This window comes from Ambystoma mexicanum, chromosome 7q (genome assembly GCF_040938575.1).
Source record: "Ambystoma mexicanum isolate Mex_15411 chromosome 7q, UKY_AmexF1_1, whole genome shotgun sequence".
Lineage (NCBI taxonomy): Eukaryota > Metazoa > Chordata > Amphibia > Caudata > Ambystomatidae > Ambystoma > Ambystoma mexicanum.
The window spans coordinates 73,371,483-73,391,380 of NC_090941.1; positions in this window are offsets into that span (position 1 = coordinate 73,371,483).

A 19,898-nucleotide genomic window follows, 5' to 3' on the forward strand; every position below is an offset into this window, starting at 1 on the left:
AAAAGGGGGAGGGGTGCTATACTCACCCCGACTACCAGTGATGCACATACCAGGGATACCGATCACCAGTGAAAAAGGATTTGTGAATATAGTCAAAAATGGGGGGATCACACACTTTGGGGACTTATTCCCTGGGGGGCAGTTTATAACGCTTGATGAGTTGAAGGTGAAGGGGATTCTATCAGCCCTCGACATATTTCCATACTACTGACTCAGTGAGAGCATGCGGATGGTGTTCTCCCCCATGTCTCCCACATGCTGGATAAATTACTCTGGGGCTTACTGGGCCGCAGGGTGACATCCGGTTTATACTCCATGCACATACAATCAAGGGGGATTATGGGGTCGCAGCCACTGGAGAAATGGCAAAGGACGCTGGGAAGGGAGATAGCGGCCAGCACTTGGAAATACTGCTGTGACATGACCAGGAAGGGGGCTATCAACGCTAGTTTCAAGCTGATTCATTTTAAGTATATACACCAATTTTCCTATATGCCGACCTAACTAAAAAATTACTTCCCTGATATGTCAGGGAAATGCAACAGATGCCGAGCAGAACAAGCTGACTTCCTCCACATAGCTTGGCACTGCCGGGCATACAGCAATTCTGGAGAGAGGTGTTTGATACACTTGGTGGAATTACGGGGCAGGCTGTGGACCCGGATCCTCTGATGGGACTACTGGGCTATACTAAGGACGTCCCTAGGAGTACAAGAAAATTGGTTGGGCTGCTTCTTATTCTTGCTAAACGATGGGTGGCAATGCAGTAGGGTAGGAAACGGAGTACCAAGATCTCTCATTGGAAAGCCGACATAATGTACTGTATTGATATGGAGAACAGGTGGGGGTCACTGTTTCAATATCAGTGTTATGATAAGAATATGAGGGATGCATGCACAAACTATCTGCTTCAACAACAGGACACCGAAAGAGCGATGTCACCAGGTGCTGAGGTGGCGATGCATGGGACCAAAATGTAACACGAAAAGGGGGAGGGTGGCTAACTTCTACGCTCTAAGGGGCTCTGAATGACTCATCACTAAAATTGTGAATCAACACATACTATCGTAAAATATATGTGTAAACCTTCACACTGGACCAGATAAACACTCCGCCAGGATGAGGTGCACCGGGAGTAAGGGGAGGGGAGGGTCAAAGGGGTTATTGTTATGGGGTACTGAATGTGTGATGTTTGGTTTTTGAAATGCCAATAAAGAATGTTTTTTTTAAAAAAAAAAGAAATAAGTTTCATGGTTCTTTCCAATTTTTCCCTAGTCCACTCACTGGAGCTGGGTACATTCTGAAACAGAAAAGGATCTGTGGGATCCTTGCCTTGATGTAAAGGCACTGTTAAAGTTGAGATGGAAGGAGCGTAATATGTTTCTTTCAGCGTCACCTCACTGGGCATCGAAAGATCTACCGATTTCGCAGGGACCATCTTTAAAAAATAAATTCGGACATGTTTTAAACTTAGTTGTATTGTCGATTTTATGCAGCATGGCATTTATTTTTTAGATATGCTGCCATTGGAACTTTACAAAACGAATCATCATTAATTAGAAATGATCAACAAGCCGAAACCAATGTTTTGAAAGTCACTGCAATGTTGGGGACGCTCACCAGAGTCGGGCCAGATTGGAATTCAATACCTGGCCTCTCCAGTTGAGAAAACTGAATTTTACTACAAGAGATGGGTGTCAGGCAACTGCTGAGTCTAGGTGCACATTGATTAAGTGTAATAGGTCAAACCAGCTTGGGGTACAGTAGTAATGCCTTATACTATACATGGCGTTATGACCAAGCAATGTTAAACCGGAACAATATTGGTCATGATGTGCAACTGGGGATGATGGTAACTGAATAATCTGTTATGCTGACATAGGATAATGTAATAATTGGGCATCATGTAAACTGATAATAATGTGATATGGGGTTTTGCTGGAAACCGGCAATGAGGTAGGCATAATGTAAACTGAAAATGATGACTGTTAAGGAGAATTTTCATTTCGGTGCTAAATTCCTGCCACCTTAGAGAACCCCGGCCCTTTTGCTGGACTTTAAGACTTTTTAATTTTAACCCTGGAGTGAGTGAGACCTTTTTCTCACTCTCTCATGTATTTTGACCTGATTTGGAATATATGTTTCCTCTGTTTTTGGAGTCTGACAAACTCCATAGGCATCTACTTTTTGTATGGTGACACACAGCACCTTCGGTGCAGTGTCACTGAGAAATCCTTTAGATTTCTCATAAGGTTTAAATACCTTTTCTTGTGTGAACTACAGTTCCCAAGAATAGGAAAGTGAAATTGACTTTACTTACCTTTTCTCTTTGTGTGTCCAGCACACACCATCTTATGTGGAGTGCTGGGGGCTACATAGTAGCCCCTTATCCTACCGTCTCATGTAAAAATGTGTATGTTACCCTCACTACATTAAATGACTGGTGGCAGTGGTTTCATTTTCCTCCTATTGTGCTTTTCTACCGCAGGCTGAATCCTCAACTGCAGTATAGCACCCATGGGTGATCATTTTGTCAAAATGGCCCCAGTCTTCTTTTTTTGCCATTTTCTGTTTGCAACGTTTTTTGGGGGTTTTACTCTGTGTGTGGAGGCCAAGTTGATTGTTCAATATGTTCATTTTGTCTTTGGCAGGCTTCAGCCCTGAAGCCCGCCTCCGGCTCCAGTGTGTCTGGAAAGGCAGGATGTGAGGGAGGATCCCAAAACTCCCTGTCCTTTGTCTCTTGGAATGCCTGAATGCAGTAAGTCCTGATTGGCTGGCTGGCGGCTGTCCTTTCAGGACAGCCACCCTGCTGTGTGATTGACAGCCTAGGCTATGCATGAATGGTAGAAACCTGCTTAAAAGGCAAGGGTTTTGGGACTAGAGTCAGACTCGACCACTGGGAGAAACACCTGATGAAGAAACCGTGAACAAAGCTTGCTGCATCCTCCTGGGGTCTTTGAATTGCCCAGTGAAGCCCTGCTGCTGTGCTGAAACTCATTTTTCTGATCGACAAGAGAAGTTCCGGAAGGGACGACTTCTTCCCTTGGGTTAGTGGGACCAACTAACCCTGAGATGAACACCACTGGACCATCTTCCTTGATTGGCTGTACTTCTTAGCTGCTGCAAGAACCGAGTACCAGGGGTAGAGAAATCTGTAGTCGATTGCAATGTCTGACATCCGTCCAGAAGCTCCAGTAGTCTCCTAAGGACCCTCCAGAAGCAGGACGACCAGAGCTCGAGTCCCCTCACCAGAGTGCAGGACCCAAGGAGTGAAGGAAGCCCAACTGTTATCCAAGATCCACAGTTTACTAAGCACTGAAACCGCGAAGTGCCGCTGATCTGAAAAGAGCCCATAGCTGCCGATGACCTCCACATTTCTGCCGCAGGAGCCCTCCAGACATCCTCCCTCTTGTCCCCATGACTGAGGCTCAGGAACCCAGGATCTGCACCGCTGCAACAGGACAGAATTCAGCTGGACCACTCATCTTCAAACCAGATGTACTGTGTAGACTTGTGCTACTTACCTCAGTGTCTTTTTGAGCAGTGCTTTTCTCAGTGAGACTTACCTTGGCTTACCGTAGAGTTGATTCCAACTCTGCTTTTCACAGGCTTAACAGCTTGTGACCCTACAAGTGATTTTTACAAAACTCTCTAACTTTGTGCAAGACATTTTTTTTATCTAAGAAGTGACTCTGCTCCATAGACTATGCTCCAATTGACTTTGGCTGTCCTGGCTCCCTGCAGCCTCTTCTAGTCTATTGACTTTAATATTTCTGTCCCTCATAGGTGGTAACTTCTTTGAAACTGTTATTGCTGGGAAAGGCTTGTCTAGACTTCATTGGAAGATTTAAGTATACTCACATGCCCTGAGAACCTGTTTAACATTTTCCTTCCTTTAACCTTTCCTTTCTGCAACCCCAGAATCTGCAAAGTATAACTAGTGATATATAAATGCCATTACTGTCCTTGTGAATGAAGTCACCTCTGGGTGTAGGAAGTGTGTAAAAAGCATATCTAAAGAGTATCCACTAACTTGTGCTGATTCTGGAAAAGTATTTTAAAGTATATTTGATTGTTACCTATCTTGCCCTTTTTAAAGAACACTTATTTAAAAATTGATGTTAAATAAATAACTATAACTGAAACCTTGAGTCTAAGTGTTACCTGTCTACTTGTGTTTGCGAATGGCATTGCTGCAGCTCTACAGCTCACATCTACCCCTCTTGAGATAGGCCTGGCTGCTCAGTCACACTACCAACTTGTGTAGTACAGACCTATACCAAAAGGTGGTTTACTTAATACCAAGCAGATACGTGTTGTGTAGTCTCACACAGTGTTACTACATACATTCTTACCTAATGATGTGCTAGAAAGTTTCAAATACATTCAAAGAAAAGAGAGAGAAGTAGATGTATTCATTAGACTGTTTACAATCTTATGTTGGCATTACAACTTTGACAATGCTCTTTACAATTGTGAAATACGAATCATCTTATTTGACTCTGGAAGGATGTCTGTGGGATTCTCAGAAACCTACTGTTTTCTCAGAAACCTACTGTTTTATAACCAATGCAGAGCATTAATTAAACAAAGATCGATTGTTATAGCTTTAGAAATACCAAAATACATTTGTATAGTAGTTTTATTGTATGTATACATAGGTTAGCTTCTCCAGCACTTAACTGGCATAGCAGAATACCATTGAAGTATGGACAGCCATTACTGCATCTCACCAAAAGAAAAATTATGATTGAAACAAAGACATTAGTTTTGGCTTCTGTGCTGCGAAACGTTTCTGTTCACAGATATGCAGATGTGGGGGAAGTGTAAGGAAATTAAGACAGAGGCAGGGAGGGGAGGGTGTAAGAGGAGGCGGCCAGTGAGTGCAGGAGACAAAGGGCCACTGCAGTCTTAGGCAGAAAGGAGCAAGTAGGCACAGAAGCAGATGGTAACGAGGCCAAAGGAAGAGGAACAGGGATCACTACAGCCCTGAACAGAGCAAGTGGGCAGCAGTAGGAGGCGAGGATGAACCCTGCAGGTGGAAAGAATGTGGTCTGTTAAGGGGCATTTTAAAGCAGCATTTTAAAGCAATAATTTGGACATGAAGTGTGATGTCCTAAAGAGACTCCAAAATAACATAAATAAACTACAGGTTGTTGCAGTAGCATAACAAATAATGGGAGGTCCCCCCTGCGAGACATGCTGAGCCCCTCCCGAGCCCCCCAGCTCCTTGACCAGTGCACATTTGCAATGCCCATGATAATCATGCTGCTGCAAGGGCACGTCACTCTCTGTATTAGGTGAAAGATGTAAGAATGTTTTTTTAAATTAACCTTAAAACCTTTACCTAGTGAAGGAGCAAGGGTTGATGACTGTCACCTAAGTGTTCCAGCCACCTCTGTGTGTGGCCATTACTAGCACAGTGTTGATACTAAAAGAAAACATGTTCATGCTAGCACTCCCAATATATGCCAGTAATCATGTAAGAACATACTCCTGTTGGATTTGCCCTTAATGCCAGTAAAAATTTAATGCCACAGAAATAAAAAAGGTTATTGCTGGCTGAACAAATGCTCCCCACCCCATCATGAAAGAGCACTCTTCATGTGACTTTGCCCTTACACCAGTACAAAAAGTCATATCTCGTGGCTGCATAAACACTCTTCCCCTCCATGTTAGAGCAATCATCATGTTGACCTTGCCATTAATGGCAGTAAAAAAAGCCACAGTAAGGAAACATTTTCTGGCCAGCAGCACAAATGCCCCAGCCCTAGCCCCAATGTTATTATACACATAATGTCAGCCAGACCTCATCCTTAATGCAAGTAAAATGCCATGCCACAGTAACAAAATGCCCAGGTGGCGCACCCCTTTGAACACCCAACCCTCCTGCACATAATAAATTAATAGAGGTGGCTTTACCCAAATATGCCAGTAAAACATACTGTATCACTCACTGTAAGAACATGTCAATGCTCCTATGCCCCCTGGGGCTGAGGCTTTCATACACACACTCATAACAAAAATTCAACCGCCAGTCACTCACCCATACCACTTCTTTCACTGAATCATTAACAGTCAAACACACCCAGAACATTCACATTGTACTCCCATTCACACGACGCACACATTCCTGAAAAACAGCTTTCATTTATGGAAATCTTAGTTATCCTCTAGTTGGATTAACACAAAAGGGGAGTTTTGTGATGAGCCTCTGGGAAATGAATACATCAAGCGTGTCAGTTTAATTCTCTCACAGCTCCTTGCATGGCCTTGCCAGATCGCTTGCCCCCTATGTGCCCCTTTACTGCCATTGCACCTTGATTTCTCCTTCTGCCTATCTCACTATGCTTCTCTTTTGGTCTCTCGTTTTCTCTCCCCATTTCTCTGCCACTCTATTTGTCTCTCTATCTAGCTTGGTCTTTCATTCTGTCAGGGGCGCACTGGCTATTAACCAGTTCTGGCATTTGCTCGATGGGTCGGCAAGATCAAAGGACTAGGACTACCTCCCCCTTCCCTTACAAGCCATGAGCGGCAGCAACAGAGAGAAGGCAATTAAAAAGCACACATTAGCATCACTAAAGGGCGTGTGAGAGGGCCGCCCACCTGTGTCATCAGGGTAAACACTAGTCATCTGTTTCTACAACTATGTTCCCATGAGGAATAGATAGCTCACGTCAGTAGGTGCTCTGTTGTTCAGTTCTGCGTTCATATAGCGGATAACACTTTCAAATGCCTAATATTAAGAAAAGTGCATCGAGAACATCAATCCATGTACTGCTTATACTGCCATGGTAGTAGTTCGCATAGAAATCTCATTTTGTGGCAGCGCTCATGAGGCCAGAAGCATTCACAATTGTGTGTGCGGAGAAGAATAGTTGAACTCTTTCTGAAACCGGCTGGAGTACCTTTCTGACTGAGCTGCTGGTGGCTCCCAGTCCACCCCTGTGCTCACTGTCCAGGGCTCACTGTAGCTGTCCCTCTCTTTTGTCTCTCCGTCTTCCTCTCTGACTCAATTCACTTGATCTCCCTGCCTCTTTCTGTGTCTCGCAGACTCTGTGTTACTCCATCTCACCCTCTTTCTCCCTCTTTGTGTTCGTGTTTCAGCATCGCTTGCCCTCAACTCCACTTTGTATGTCTCTATTTCATGCTTTCAATGTTTGTCTTGCTATCTCTCTCCCAGACACTCTCTTGTTCTTTCTCACTCTCTGTTTCTCTCTGTCTTTCCCTCTATCTCTTTCTTCCCTCTTTTTATTTCTCTTGCTTTCCCTTTCCCTCACTCATTCTTTCTCTCTGTCTCTCATTGAATCTCTCGCTATGACTGTCTGTAGCCCCTTTCACTCTGTCTCATTCTCTCTGTATTCATCTTGAACTCACTCATGCACACACTTACACAAGCACACCCTCTCTTGCATGCATACAAACATACACACATCCAACACCCTCAAACGCACAATACACAAAAACAAACATCATTGTCTCATTCTCTCTCTCTCTCTCCCTCTCTGTTACACATATATACACCTCACCATTCACGCTGAACTCACTCATGCACACACACTTACACAGTGTGATGACTCCGATGGAGTCATCACTTCTCTTGCTGAGGTAGGCTCTCCCCATGTGACAATTGGACGGCATGGGATGCAGCCGCTAACTGATCCTGACCCTGGGGGTGGCTATATGAGGGAGGATCACATGATGGGAGGCAGCCCTCAGGAGGGTGTCATGAATTCATATGATGATACATGCTTTCCCCCTGTTTCTTTTGAGAATATCCAAGCCATTCTGCATGAATTGATAGCTTGTTGTCATATCTCCCCTCGACCACCTACGAAATTCACTGAGGACATTCTCTTTGACTCTTTACAGTCATCAAATGTGGATGGTCCTTTTAACACCATTAGAAACACTCTGCCAGACTTTAAATCTAAGTGGTTAAAACCGAAACTACCAGTACCATAAACATAAGAATACTGGGACGAGAAAGATGCACTGAGAAATTAGGATTACTGAGAGCCCAAAGCGTTGGCTGGAGAATGCAACCTCTCTTGCTGTGGAGCGAGAGACCACAGGGTTGGAACGGTGTGCATGGAGGAAAGCGACTTTCCAAAAATGGGAAGGAAAGCAGACTGCAAGCAAACGTATGTGGCGAGGATCCCAGAAGCAGACGGAGAGCTTCTGGGCGTATGACGGTATTACACAAGAGCCTCCATCTAACCGAAGGTCAGAGAAATGTGGATCCGAAAGGCGGGAGCCGTGAAACAGTTCAGAGGCGACGAGAGAAGGCAGAGCGCTGTACAACCACCACAGGCTTGCAGCAGAATTTACCACCAGGCAAAGCTGGTGAGTCCACCCAAGGGACACCGGAGCATGTTGGAAAGCCTGTCAAAGTACAACCAATGTAATTAAAGCAAATAAGAAAGAACGAGCAAGGAAAATACTCATAAATAGGAATAACAATGTATGCAAAAGAAGGTATGACATTTGGGAATGTATGTATACATCTATGTGAGAAGCCAGGGCATGATAGTGCACCAGGAACATTTAAGAAGTTGAAATAATTATAACAGACTGACAAGTTTGCAGGTGTGTGCAGAGCACACATGGGAAAAGTTCTTGAAGGATAGTATACCAGGCAAATTGAGAGACACATAAAGTGAACATGAGAAATACCCTGGCAGGAGAGTATACCAGGCAAATGAAAATTGCAAGTGTACTCTTATCAGAAAGCCCAGGTAGGAGAGTATGCCAGGCAATGTTACGTTAAACAGTATATATTATACAAGCATCCAAACAGGTACTGAGAAGAATATATATCAGAACTGGCAAAAGACTGTGCAAACATTTTAAAAGAGAGAGAAAACCAGCAGAGTACACTAGGTATCCTGACAAGACCTGGAACAGCAGACAAAGAATTGTTTGTACCAGTGGGTTGTTGTGCAAGAGAAACCTAAGAAACTGATATCCTTGAACATAAAGCAGAATTGAGCGAAATCCCAGGGAAAGGAGTCACCCTCTGAAACAAGAAACTCTCTGACTTTATGGCACTTTTGTTTTGGACGTAAGTATTTTCTTTTGTACATGAATACACAACTCAAGGCCAAAGACATTAACCATTTTTACCTTAGAGTTCATTTGTTAGAAATGAGGGCCAGAATACAACTTTCGACACATGTTTTGCTTTGGACATTCTGACATTGACAAACCCTTAGTTTTGGTTTTAGATTGGGAAACACCTCTAGCGCAGGGACAGAGAGGCATTTCCCCAACCACTTTTATTTTAATAAAACTTTTTGACGAAAAACCATGACTCACTTGTGTCCAAGTTTCATTCCTGACTCCTCACAACAGACACACCATTGCATGCACCCATACATGCATACATTGATACATACACCCATCCGCCACCTTTACATAGATGCACAATACACAATGACAAAAAGGCTTTTTTTCTTCACTGTCTCCTTCACTCTCGGTTTCTCTCTCAGACTCTCCATGTTACCCATACATAAACCTCACTATTCATCTTGAACTCACTCATACCTGTAATTACCCAGAAAACACCCTTGCTTGCACGCATACATACATACATACATTCGTACATAGACACATCCAACACCCTCATATACAGGCACAATACAAAAAATCAATAAGAGCCTTTTTCCTCCCTGTCTCATTTTCTCTCTGCTTCTCTCTCTATCGCTGTTGCATACATACACATCACCATTCACCCTGGACTTATTCAGACAAGGACTTTCACAGACACACTCTTGCATGTATACAATCATACAAACACCCATCCAACCCCCTCATATGCACACACAATACACAAATTCAAAAAATACTTATTTCCTCACTCTGTCTCATTCTCTCTCGGTTTCTCTCTCTCTCTCTCTCTCTTTCTCTTTCTCTCTCTCTCTCTCTCTCTCTCTCTCTCTCTCTCTCTCTCTCTCTCTCTCTCTCTCTCACACACACACACTGTCTCTCTGTTACACATACATACACTGCAATGTTCCTAGTCTTCTAAGTGTTCTCTTATGACTAATATTTCATAAAAAAAACAAGATACTAGCATAGACCCCATTAAGAACCACTTACATCTGTCCTCGTAAAGTGCTTCCAGAGGAGGAGGCACACTATTGCTTTCTCCGTAGATAATTCCCTCATCAAAGATGTATATAGATGGAAAGGACACAAGGCTGTATATCAGCTCTTGAACACGATTTTGTCTTATTCACAAGCGAGTAATAGAAAGTCGCGACAAGCGGCAGACTCCACAAGGATCATACAGAGCGCTGCCCGTTATCCTAAGGGTCCCTCCTTACCTCTCAATGTTATAAATATAAGACTCTCGATCACCAAGCCATGTCGAGTTGCCTGTAATGAGCATGGAAACATTTTGGTCCTGAAGAAGGTTACAGAAGTGCTTTAAGACTCTTATACAAGTCCACCAACCCTCTGGATATTCTTTACTTGTGTTGTGGGATACCTGATTTTACTTATATCACATAAAAACCTTAAACATTAATGGTTTTTATCTGGCACTGAATTATGTTGTTCCAATCTCAAGTTGCACACTTGATGGAGGGTAGAATAAAGAGTGGTAGAAATCTCTTCTCAAACGTAATTTGACATTCATACACTGCATAGGAATGTGACAATCAGTGTTTACAGTTTTTTTCAAATCCAGCATTTCTTCACACCGGTGTGCTAAATGAGAGTGGCGGGCACCTCCTCCTCTGAGAGGAGTTAGGTTAATTATTCTTATGTTAGTAGCGTTACTAACTCTGTCAACTGTAGGACAGTACTTCTCCTGACAGTTTAGTATTAGGGTCATTTCTCCCTCAGTCCTTTTTAGGGGTTTATGGTCTTTGTATCGAATACATTCCATCGGAAATGGAATGCATCAAAACGTATTCCACGAAAAATGTTCCATCGAATTACCATACATACAATGCAAAGTGTTGATGCATCGAAACTCTTTCATCGAAAAGGGTTTCGTTGTATAAACACTTTACATTTTTTGCATGGAAATTCGATGAAACATGCTTAACGTTAAAACGTTCCATGGAGCTGTCCAGTGCTGAAATCTTTAAAGTATTTCGGCACTGGCTAGCTTCATGTAACCCTTTAGGGTTTATTTGGGGGATTCCCTCACAGCCCACTAACCCCCATGGGCACCCCCAACCCTAACCCTAATCGAACCCTATCCCTATCCCTAACCCTAACCCTAAGCCTAACTCTAAGCCTAACCCTAAATCGAAATCGAACTAAATGTATTCAATGAAAGTGCATTTCAATGGAAAGGGATTTCAATGAATACATTTCGTTGGATTTTAATTCGATGAAAGCATATTCGATGGATAGACTGGATACCAATTTTTGGATAAGCGACCCAATATCGTGCCCTAAGGCGAGTCTTCCTGTCTACTCTAAGGGACGTTTTTGTTCTTCCTGGAGGGCAGTACAGTACAGATCAAGTAAGTTATGTGTGATTGGTAGCGGTTTCACATGGTGTGTAATGTCTAAGTTTGTTTTTGTGGGCAGTGTCCATGAATTAGGATCAATAGCATAGATCCCTGGTTGTGTTTGTTACACATACATACACCTCAGCACTCACCCTGAACTCACTCATACGCACCCTTACACAGACACGCCCTTGCATTTAGCAATATATGCATACATACACTCATCTAAGCCCCTCACATGGACACACAATACACAAAGAAATGTGGTTGTTGGTTGCAAGCATACAGCACACTTTGAAATCCCTGTATTAACTTTTGTGAGTTGTATTAGCATTTGTGAGTTGTATTAGCTTGTAATGACTGTCTATCACTGTCATTAACATATGGCATCACGTTTTTAATTAGATTATTTCAAGGAAACGTACATCAGCCTACCATTACAGTCAAAGGACGTGGCCTGCCTCATCTAGCTCTGTAATTTTGCCAGGGTACATGTGATGTCAGGGTGGACAGCTCCTGAGTTGAACGATTGTCTCAGACTTCATGCAAGCCTACACTTTGCAAATAGAAATCACGTGGCGGTGCTGACCCAGCCCTTCATCCTTCAGAGGTTGCTAGACTAAGCATGCACATTGGGTTGTAATAACACCTGTTATTCCAGTGCTTCAAGCAAAGGAATCCCAATAAAGTGCTTTGAAATGTTATGTTTTTAGTGGTTCACAGTGTACTCTGAGACCAGGTTTTGTGACTACCTGGCGCTGGGAAGTCCAGGAGGCATCAGCAAGGGAACATGGGTCACTCAGTAGAAAAAACAGAAACGCTTAAGCTTCAGCTTTTTCCTGAATTGAAGGTTATTCATAACATCTTTCAGCTCCAGTGGAAGGTGGTTCCAGGCTCTGTTAGCCTGTTCTGAGAAGGAATGGCCACCTTTTCTATTCTTTTAAAACAACTACGGAAATTAGATTTGAGCTGGCGATTTGGCAAATGGCTTTCAAACGGCTCCCTCAAAAACGCTGCCACCCGATTGTTATTGGTAAATAGTACCCGGTGAGGGACAATCCGATTGGCCCTCACCAGGTCGTTACCCAGTCAACAAAGACACACCTGCTGTGCTTCCGATCAGAGCGCTGTGTCCAGCAGTGTGTTCTTTTTCTTTCTACACCGGTCTCCATGGAAAGGGAGAATAGACTATGGGCCTCATTACGGGTCTGGCAGTAACTGTGCTGGTTCTACTGGCAGGTAGCCGCCGGACCTGTAATGAATTATCGGTGCCTGACTTCCCGGTAACACCGCGGGATTACAACCCCAGCACCTGGGACGTCAGGCACTGGTATGTTTGTAAATCCCCGGCACTGTTTTTAACGGTACTGGTGCTTCTGTGAAAACTCTGCAGGTGGGTGCCTGCCACGCCCAGCAGGAGGAGGTTGGGATGGCACCCGCCTTCAGAGTTGTAGTGTGCCGGTCCGGAAACAATGTGCCAGTAAGCTTACCGGCACCGTTGTTTCTGGACCGGCACTGTTGTAATGAGGCCCAATGTGTAGTCCCTTCCCCCCAATCCATGGCACCAATTTTTTGGTTTGTTTTGCTCGAGTCGAGAAACGGTTAGCATGCTGTTTCTCAACTCGAGTAAAAATACTATTCTTACCCTGGTAGAATGTGCCGGGGTAATAATAGCAATAGAATCCTCGGAGGGGAGGCATTACCTGTCGAGTAATGCCCCTGGTGCGATGTTAAAGCCCTTGCTTCGCTCACGCTTGTAACTATCGCCCGGAGCATTAATTGAGGAGTAATGCCCCCCTGTACTCGGGTCTATTGCTTTAATCGGCCATTCAGGGGCGTTTGAACAAAACATGTTTTTCCACAGGAGGCCGATGCTACGAGCACAATAGAGACTTGATGGGATCTCGAGGCAGGAAATTGAAGAGGGTTTGGGCTACAGTGTGTTGTACATGAAGCTAATGATGTATGCCACACTTTGAAAAACATTGTCAGAACATACATTATTGCTAATATTATTATTATGTCATTTCCTCTACCCGTATGATTTTGGTGAAATTACTACATTATATATGATAGCTCAGGGGCAACATCTTTGTCTTCAAAACAAGGCAACACAGGTTCAAATCCTGGTCGTGCTTAGAAACTGTTCTCTGCTATTAAATGATGAATTAGTATATGAATATAGTATCTGGTGTCTGTGACTAGGCAGCTACAAATTGCTATAGATATCCCAGGAAACGATTTTCAAAATAATAATGAATGTAGTTCTTAAAATGACAGATCTGATACATCAACACATGCTGTATAGTGTGACTATGAATGCCCAGATACCAGGAAAGAACAAGAACAAGGCAACACAGGTTCAAATCCTGGTCCCGTGCTTAGAAAACAAACATACCATGAAAGCAAGGATGCCAACTCGGTTTTTACAAAAGGAGATTGTGGTTAATTCCTGTCAACGTCAATAGAGCACAGCAAATCAAATGTTCCCATTGTCATGTCCTTCGTGGTAAGTTCATACCGTGAGCAACTGACCCTTCGGGATATTGACTCTTAATAAATATATATTTGCTTTGCTCTGCTGTGCTTAGCTTGGCCTAGGATGAGAAGCACCGCTGCACCTTCCCATTTCCCTGGGCATTCTGATAAAGAAAAGATCTCTCATCGGGCTGCAATGCTTTGGTTAAATGTTACCCTATCGAATTTCATGCCTTAAATGCGAAGGTCTGAGAAATCAGAAAAACAATGCACATAACGTAAACAGTGATGCTGTTCATGTGCCCTACTGGCAAATATGATTGCACTTTGTAAAGGAAAATGCTCTTTATTTTAAACATACTTTAAGTTAAAAGCCTGCAGCATGAGGGTAAGTTCTCTTCTGCGCCCGAAACACAGATAAGGAGAAAGTCTCCTGTAGATTCATTCCATATTTATTTAACTTCGTGGTCTATTTCATTTTGAGTTATTACCATATTTCTCGTGGGCAGCGGTTACTCACAGTGCGGGGAATGTTAGCCCCCATTTCCCGTGCTCTGTGTGAGCCCCATCCTGCCTCCTGACTTATCGGGCTTCTCCTGATGTGGCTTCATCCTGCACCCTACCCTGGCTCTGCACTTAGTTCCTGGCTCCACACTTCGTCTGGTGATGGAAGCCCCCATTTTGGTCGGTCTGTGTAGCTGCCATCCTGCCTCTTGACTTATCGGGCTTCTCCTGCCAGATGTGACTTGATCCTGCCCCCTTACCCAGCTCCGCACTTCGTTTTTTTTTTGTTTTTTTTTTCATTGACACTTTTTTATTTTATTGAAAATTTTTAGTTGAAATAAATCAACTTTTTTTTCCAATTACACATACATTTCCAAAATTACAAAATGATTAAATACAAGGCAAAATTAGTATCAACAATATTTACAATATTAAAGATCAGGTCTTTAAACATAATAACAGCGAACACATGATTTGAAAAGAGACAGTCTGAATGAACATTCTTAATGAAATTATCCTAATCATGTAAAAGGAAATTGGTGACTAAAAATTAACATCCAATCCATTATTAATTTTTAAATAATTCATTATCACATAAACGAAGGGCATTAAGAAAATTCACTAATGCAATGAGTAGGCTCATGTTGGTAGAATTTAGCAGACAAGACCATCTCAAGTTTGGGCAAACATTAGCAACTGTAGACATGTGCTTCATGAAAACGTTGTTTCTTAGTGAACACAAGGCAGAACATTCAACAGTAATATGTTCCAACGTTTCTTTTTGTAGCACATCGTTGCAGAACCTACAGAAGTTATCTGACATGGCAATTTGTTTTCGCTGGGCCAAGATATCTCGAGTTGGCCACAGATTAAATCGCATTCTCAAAATTGCCATGCGAACTTGAGGAGAAGGTGATTTTAACAGATAACTTTCAACAGAACCCATTTTTTTATCTGGATCTAGTTGACTAGCAAAGTGTTTATAGCTCCGGCATAAATCAGGGGTTACAATCCAATCATGAAAATAGATTTTGTTTTTTAGTTCCTGGCTCTGCACTTAGGGCCTGATTTACAGAAGCGTTTTATAATGGTGCCATTCGATTGGACAATGCTATGTGAATCATGCCCTTAGTCTGGTGATGTAAGCCCCCATTTTGGTAATTCTGTGTGGCTGCCATCCTGCCTCCTGAATTAAAGGGCTCCTCCTGCCAGACGTGGCTTGATCCGGCACCTGTCCCTGGTTCTACATCTAGTGATACCTCTCTGCCGCCTCAATTTCCCTGTTTGGACCACTCAGTTCTATCTTGTCCTGCCGAAACATGCACTCACTCCACTTCAGTTTCCTTCGTGTACCCACCTACCTGCACACCACACAGACTGCCAGACCCACTGGTCTTCATACGTTCTCTGAAGCCCACATAACTTGGCTCACTTGGAAGAGGTCAACAGCATGTCTGTGTTCTTTCCTTTTTTTCTCCCTATCGATATATTGAAAATGTGCAGTTTTGGGGCTCCACTGGTCAATACAAACATGCTCCTTGACAAACTGTCTTTACCCCTATGGATTAGTGCTTATGTATATGGGAGTGTGGTTGACAAGAGACAGCATAGAGGTACATGGCATTATGTTAGAAGATCAAACAAAAAGACTCCTGCCAACAAGAATGATACTCAATTGATCATTGATTTGACCAAGCTGTATCAAAATATTAGGACATTTAAGTTCCCAAACATTCAGACCAACACTTTGTCACATGAGCACTCCAATGCACTCTGCATGGAATATTAAGACATTTTATTGAGGTCATTTAGAAAAAAGAAGAATGGTTGACACATTAAACCTTCTTTGATATAAGTAATAGGAAAGAGAACAAAAAAAAAAGGAATTGCGTGGGAAGTGAAAGTAAGGGGTGAGACCCAGTGAAGAAATAATAGAAAGCCAAAGGACAGGCTAGAAAAACAGGTCCTAAACGTTTGGTTAACGCATACATTGATCATCAAATATTTAGAGGCACTTCAAAATGATGATGTAAGTTACTAAACATTTAGGAACGTAAGACATGTAAGAGAAGGTACTTTTTTCAGGTGGAGAACATACAGGGACAAATCTTGTGTAGTTCAACACTGGTTAATTTGTTAGGAGGTAAATGTTCATATCTCCTTGGGGGTTCAGTCGGCACGCCCCTTTGCTTTTTGAAGGGACCTTTGAAGATGGAGAATCATTGGGTCTGCTAGAAGATCTAGAGAACATAAATATCAATTTCACATTACCTGGGTAACCCTGGGACACTCTATTTTGTTTTTAACGTGAAATGATGATGAATAATGATGAATTCATTATTCTCACGATGCCGCTACAAAAAAAAGATATAAATCTGGGATTGTAAATAAGTTAAAATACCAACTTTGCATACTTCCTTATCAGCAACAGAGATCCACAGTCCCATATGCTTCATTTCTGAGTGATGTACCGAAGACCCGATTAGCAAAGATGTCCTTCAGAGCAAATGAGAACATTCCCATCAGGATTTCAGACTACACCACATCAGTGGCATCTGGCCAGTTTTTAAATTGGAGGGGCGTGAATATTTCCCACACATCTGCGTGCGCGAACGAGTGCAGCAATGGAGCCCAAATCAACCAATGAGATTGGGGACGGGGGGTCTCTCCCCGGCCGGCAAAAAGTTATTGAATAATGGGTTAAAATGGAGCATTACTCAGCATACTTTGTAAAAAAATTGCTTTAAAAACCAGACAGCTTGTATCATATGCGTAGGTTCACCCATGGAACAATCCAATAGATTCAAGTCACCAACAGTTCATGGGTTCATTTTCCAATGCTTTTTCATAATGCCTTCCCCATAATATATGCCAGTATAAAAAACATCTTCACGGTGCTGCGTCAATAAATTTCCATGCATGTTCCACCAATATATGCCAGTACTACCAAACAAGAACATACACGTTAGCTTTGCGCCTATTGTCAGCATTGCTTTGCGCATAATGCCAGTATCCCCTTGCAAGAACATAATCCTGTTGGCTTGCCATTAAAAATGTAATGCCAAAATGAACAATAAAAAAATGTCCAAATTGTCTTGAAAATGTAAGCCAGTCTCGCCATGTAATAACACTTACAATGCTTGTTTTACCATTGATGCCCAGTAAAAAATGTCATGCCATATTAAGAAATCACAGTGGGTAGTACAATAACAAACTCTGAATTCACCAGTAATTAGACTGTGCACCAGTTTTTACATTGCTGGGAACATTTGCCCTGAATGACCCAGGTGTTCTCTTTTCAGATGGTGCAGCTCAATTCATTCCTGTAGCGATACCGCAGCATTGACTCTCTTCTCCCTGCGGCTTTCCAAAATCCGAGATTCATTTTGGACAGCTTCTCGATCCATACGTGTATCTCAACAGTTTCAGTTACATATTGCCTTTATGGTATTCAGTCTACATAAGTGTGCATAGGCAACAAAAGTAATACTACATGTGCAACCTTTTCATAGCATAGACAAAATAATTGTTTTCAATTGCAGTTCAGAGAAAGACTAGCCCTGTAGAAGACAACTTGTTCGTCGAAACTAGCCAGCGTTCAGCCCCAAGCGTTTTCTGGCCACAGCGCAGCATCAATATTACGATTAGTTTTAGCAAGTAGGCACTTAGCACTTTGATTCAGACTTTAGATATCTTTACCACTACCAGCACTGGTTTGTGCATGTTCACTTTACTCCCACTGGGAGGGAGAATTTGGGTAGCACTTCACGTTGATGCGCAGATGCACATGCATGCTTTGCACTAGCAATATTACCCTGTAAAGTTAGGTCACAGTAACATTGCATGAACTAGTATTCCAACATATTGCTTACAGTATAATTATTGCTATTTCTAGCACACATGCTTTTTAATATTTATTCAATGGATGTATTTGTATGAGTTATTTGCACATATGTAACCCAAGTATTTCATTTTCCATGAGACTATGGGATGAATCTTGTCCCTCCTGAGGAGGAAATACTCATTTCTGTCCTCATGTGTAAATGTTTATTTATTCATACATGCACTTTATTATTATTAAAAAACTAAATATATTTTGGTCTAACAAACTATGATGCCTATTTAGACCAGGCTGGCTAACAACAAGCACATCTGCCATAATCTACACCTATTCTTAGGATAATGTATAATCCATTCCCAATTGTAGAGCATGTTCTATCAAAGAATCACCCATACAGCTTTTGTGTCGTTTAGCATATTAAGAAATCATAGCTAGACTGCACCAAAATATGGCAGTCTAGCCACGTAATACTTTACTTTTACTTTATTGCATTTATATTGCGCAACCATTAACCCGGAGGCTTGAGGGCGTGTACAGTACAAACAACATAAATGCAAACAAGGCAACATTTAACAAAAAATGATCAACCAGGGTCTCTGGAAATCAATCATAAAAGATAAGTAACCAGGGATCCGATAACGGCAGTTTAAGGATGGAGAAAAAAGTCCAAGGGAATACTCCCTAAAGCAGTAAATTTCAGAGAATCAAGTTGCAATTCGAGTACCCTCTGGGGAGATATTTACATATTCTTAGGAAAGCAGGTAAAGTGCTGACCCCACAACCAACCAGAATACAGTCACTATTTAGTTGCGAGCACCAGCCGCTCAAGTCTATCCTACGAATGATTTTTAAAGCAGACAATCTGACCACCCCAGGTCCTGTTCCCTGACGTAGCCAGCCTCAATGCTTCTCTAGTCTCTTTATCTTCAGTTTTCCAAACATTAGTAATAATGACATTCCTCTGGTCCATAATCAAGTCATGAGTATCAGTGTCATTCATTTTTGGAATCTGTGACTTTTCTTGTTGTAAATTCCGCAAGCGAAACATCTTAAACTTGGCCTTCTCTGCTGTAAGATTAATAACCTCTTTGGGCCAGATTTCAGCTCAATTACCAAAGGGGGTATAGGTACTTCATGTATAACATCTTTAAGATCTGCATTAGGAGTATGAGCCCTCTCAATGCTAGTCAATGTTGGCCCAGTAATCACCAGAGGCTGCGCACTGCCAGAGACGTTTTGTAGAGCTTTGTCTATCATCACCATTTGTATATTGACTTGACATGCGTTATGTACCTGTAACCGGTCTGCTGAGTAATAAGGCCCGTCTGTCTGTGATGCAGCATCCACTCTATGGGGACATGAGTCTGATGCCCAGTCGTTTAAGGAATTCGCCAATAAATCGAGGTCACAGGGGCTATTGCCATGAAGTAACTCTTTAGCAATACTAGCCGTAAGAGCGAACCATTGAAAGTTATCTGTATGTTCAGCCTGAGATACCTTTAGCCTAACCCCCCTTGTAGAGCAGGGGGTGTTGGAATTGAGAGGGCCAGGTTCCTCCCTGCAAATTTCTCAAACCCATCCAGGAAAGAGGAAACAGCTGGGGA